Below are 5,047 nucleotides of genomic sequence, written 5' to 3' on the forward strand. Positions count from 1 at the left end.
ATCATCTGGCCTCAGAGCATCCCTCAGTCTGCAGCTTTAAAAGTTGCAAATTGGAAGTTCATAACACTGAGGAACCAGCAGTGAATTGTACTTAGCAACTGGCTCTCCAATATAAATAAACTCTATGAGTCTTCCTTCTCCTTTATAAGGCACTGGTTATTTATAATAGAATGTGACATCTATGATGTTAAGAACTTTTATGTTTCATCCACTGTTATATCCTCAGAACCTAGAAGAGCTTCTGGTACACAGTAGGCACCCAATAAATATTTCTGGAATAAGTGAATGAATGACTACTAAGCAATGGAGAATACATAGATTTTACAGAAGATAATTCAAGTAATTTCTGACCAGCTCTTCTATAAAAACAAACTGCTGTAAGTCAATCTTCTTTTTTCTTTTTTGAGGAAGATTAGCCCTGAGCTAACATCCATGCCCATCTTCCTCTACTTTATATGTGGGACGCCTCCCACAGCATGGCTTGACAAGCAGTGCGTAGGTCCCCACTGGGGATCCAAACTGGTGAACCCTGGGCCACCGAAGTGAAACGTGCTAACTTAACTGCTGCGCAACCAGGCCTGCCCCATGTCAATCTTCTTTAATGAATTTATTGGTTTGTAGATAAGGGAATTTCAGAAGACATAGTATAGATGAACAAAGCAAGGCATTTAACAAATTTAATAATTATTTTCCTGTAGACAAATATGAGCTGAATGCAAGGACATGTAAGTAGATTAATTACCAATTCAACAACTATATCTAAAGCCACCTTGTTTTTTAACAACTCAAATCTGGAGTGAAGTCTCTAGTTGTGAGCTGCAAGGCTCTGTTCTTGATACTTACATTTAGGTATTTTTATCAGTGAGTTGTTTGGGTGAAGATATAGTGAGAACATGCTCATAGAATACACAAATAATACCTAATTGGAAGTAAGAGCCTCTATGTTGAATAGCAGAGTGAGGATCCTCAAATGTCTTGCCAGCTAGAATAATGCACTGAATCTATCATGATAATATATAATAAGGATGGGGGAGGGGTGGCAACAGTAAATTCAATATGAATCAAAAGGTAGATGTGAATACCAAAAATTTAAGGAGATCATGGGCTATAATAATGATAACATAGTATTAGGAATTCTGGATGGTTCCATAATCACCTAGAATAATGTATCTGTTCTGGGAACCACATTCTAAAAGAGAATAAACAAATTACATTGCATTGAGAGGAAAATAAATAGAATGATGAAACTCTTGAACATACAAAGAAGGAGGCATGGAAAAGAATGATTGTAGCACTGTTTATAATAGTTAAATGTTGGAGAGAATGTAGAGAAAAGGGAATCCTCATACACTGCTAGTGGGAATGCAAACTGGTGCAGCCACTATGGAAAACAGAATGGAGATTTCTCAAAAAATTAAAAACAGAAATACCATATGATCCAGCTATCCCACTACTGGGTATTTATCCAAAGAACTTGAAATCCACCATCCAAAGAGATGTATGCACCTCTATGTTCATTGCAGCATGATGCACAATAGCCAAGATGTGGAAGTGCCTTCTCCAGATGAATGGATAAAGAAGATGTGGTATATATATATATAATGGAATACTACTCAGCCATAAAAAGGACAAAATTGTCCCATTTGCAACAACATGGATGGACCTTGAGGGTATGATGTTAAGCGAAATAAGCCAGAAAGAGAAAGACAAATGCTGCATGATTTCACTCATATGTGGAAGATAACAAATACATGGATAAAGAGAACAGATTAGTGGTTACCAGAGGGAAAGGGGGTTGGGGGCGGGCAAGAGGGACAAAGGGGCACATATGTATGGTGATGGATAAAAATTACACTACTGGGTATGAGCATGATGAAGTGTATTCAGGAATTGATAAACAATAATGTGCACCCAAAATGGCACAGTTATAAACCATTATAATCCCAATACAATTACTTAAAAAATGGGAAAAACCCTAAAAAGAGAATGGTTAAATAAACTGTGTTTCATGTTATGGATTACTATGCAGCAGTTAAAAGAATGAAGCATGTCTACATGACATGGAAAGTTTCCCAAGCCAGATTGTTTAATTAAAATAGCAAAGAAAAAAATTAATATCATATATATTTTATGACTGCTTAAAAATGATGATAAACATAGTGTAAAAATAGTGGTTCCCTCTGTAAAGGGGACGGAGATGGAATGGAGGATGGAGCATGAATGAAGGAATTTTGGCTTTATCTTTGAAGTTCTGATAATTTTTGAAAGCTCTCCCTGCAAGGTGGGTAATTTCCAGGAATTGAACAAGATTATAAAGAGGCCAGAAAAATACTTGACAGGGTTGTTATAGAGAGAAATTAGCACTAAATGACCTTACAATTCTTCCTTACTTTGTTTCTGATTCCATAATTCAAATTCACAGATAAGTACGCTTATACAGATGAAAGTTCATTTCTTAGATCGTGTCTTTATAAGTCAAGGGGGGTCATGAACTCATCTCCTTTCTTCTCTTCAATATCCCTTTCCTCCAAGGCCATTTGAGGAGACTTAAATAGGAAAACAGACAGTTGAGAAACTAACACCTTTAAAGTTCTCTGGGAATTTGAATAGATTGAAATTGCCTGAGGGAATGTGTTTTCTGAATGGTTTCTAATAAGCCATTCAAAGAAAAGGGAAAGAGTCCTTCAAATGACTCTGTACAAAGTCCCCCCCCCCCCCCCCCGATAAAATACCTATTTTCAGATATTATTCTTAACCTTTCAATGAAAGACTCTGGAATGCAGAAAAATAAAATGCAGAAAAAAATAAAAAGAACAGAAAAATAGACTGTTCTATGCAAAGGATCTAAAAATCACCCTGGGAACTGACACGAGGGCAATGAGTCTCAGTGGCCCACTAGACTTAAGGAACTTTTCTTTACAAGTAGCTGGAGAATATGAGCAAAGCAAACAATTTACCTATAGATAGACAATATTTTTCACACTCGTGTTGTATTGCATTTAATGACTTCTTAACGTGTAAAACAAATAAGGAAACAAACAAAATCGGGGTTGTTTTTGTCTTCATGTGATACTTCTCTCCCGAGGAAAGAAAAAGATCTAAGTGCATCGAAAATCTGCTGATTTGATTGCTGCCGTGTGGTTTGGAAATCTCACTGCCGTTTTAGTAGTATAGCAGGGGGAAAATCTTTCATAGATTCAAAGAACTGCTTCAGTCACTTTTCCAGCCTCTCCTTTTCCAGAGGCCAAATGTTAGGGTAGGAAAGCTGTCCTAAAGTTGCATTTATGCTGTGCAATGTTTTTTAATTCTCAAACTCTAAAATTTCCTCAGAATTAAGCAGATTCCAAGGTCTGAGAAAAAAAATAAAAGCGCTAAACAAAGGAAGCAAGCTTGACTACCAAAGGGAAAGAGGTGATAATAGCAGCCTGCAGCATCTCAGGTCTTTTCAATAGCGTCCAGTGCCCTTAGGAGACATGATCTAATAGAAAGTTGTCCATAAAAACATGAAGGCAGAATTGAAGATTCTCTAAATAGGTAATTTTCTGGCATGATTTTAGGCTGTACCGAATGAACCATACTTGAGTGCCTGAATTGAATAGCATACAAGAAAAATATAATTTGCAAGGGGAAGTTAAATTTGTTTTCTATTTAAAACTTCACAGCACATGGAACTGATTAGCCTTTTCTTTATGGAAAACAGAAAATGTGAAAATCAAGGTAAGATCATTAGTGAAATGGGATACACATTGATATTCTGTAACTAGCTGAACTACACGTGATTAATCATTAAGGCAATCGCTTATTCTTTACTATTTTTAGGAATCTCAGATATTTCCATTACAAATGCACAATAATGAAAGCACTTCTTTAGAAGCAGCTGATTGTTAAATGGGTTATGAGCTAAATGAAATACAAATCAGCTGACATTTTAAGTTAACTGTCATTTTTACATGAAAAACGTATTGGCTTTTAATACTATTTACAAAATGACAAATGAGAGAAAGCTATGCATCTGTGAGTAAATGACTTGTTTATGATCAAAGTTTAAACTCAAAGTTTTAAAAAGAGGGAGGATTTACTTAAAGTAGATAAAGAAGCGTACTATGTAGGAATCATGGCAGCGACTCAAAACTAAGAAAAAAATTGCTATTGGTAGCCGTCAGGGACAAAATTGTATGAAGAATTTCAGTGTTTCCCAGAAGAAGGTAAACATTATAGCTTTTAGTTCACAAAATATTTTCATAGGAACCATTGAAGATGTCACTGATAAAATGTAGGAGAGTTTCACAAGTTTTACAACATGAACGTATGCTAAAAAAGTGGTAAATGAGGAGCCATAATTTCTACATGTGAGAATTAAGACAAAAGGTAAAGAGCCATACATTATTTTATTAAATATATCTCTCCCACTTGTTTTGTTTCTTACATGTTCTTATTATAATAGTGGGAAAAATATATGGGGGCCATCTAGTGGCCAATGCAATATTCTTTTTTCCTTTGGCTTTGAAACAAATTCATTGATTTTCCAGAAATGTATTCTGTCTCTTCCACTGTCAAAACAAAGAGGGCTATTATGGTTTTCTTTATGATAGGAATTCCGTAGTAGATGTTTTCTCTATTGAACTGTTTGGATGTTATGCTTTGTAATTCGTTAACCAGTGACAGGGATGGGAATGGGAAGTGGATTTGTGAATAATGAAAACAGCTTAAATGTCAAGAGAGGGCTTTGGTTAATCAGTTCGGTATTTCAGCAGTTTCATTAGCAAAGGTGCTTAGCTTTCACAGTTTTTTAAGGAATCATTTTTGAGTGTGAGTTTAAAATTGCATTTACTACCAATCTAACTAATGTAAGTAAATCAGTTGAGAAGCAGAACTGGTATTCAGCAGGTACTCACCTGAACTGTTGATTTTCTACTGCTGATATGTCTTCTGACTGGCTAGTGCCTATGCTGTACCTGTTGACTATCACATTGTTGAGAGGTGGGTGTCTATTAACTATGTATATACGCGACTGCCTAATTCCGATAATCAGGCCAATTGAGTAACT

This window comes from Equus caballus, chromosome X (assembly GCF_041296265.1).
Source record: "Equus caballus isolate H_3958 breed thoroughbred chromosome X, TB-T2T, whole genome shotgun sequence".
NCBI classification, from domain to species: domain Eukaryota; kingdom Metazoa; phylum Chordata; class Mammalia; order Perissodactyla; family Equidae; genus Equus; species Equus caballus.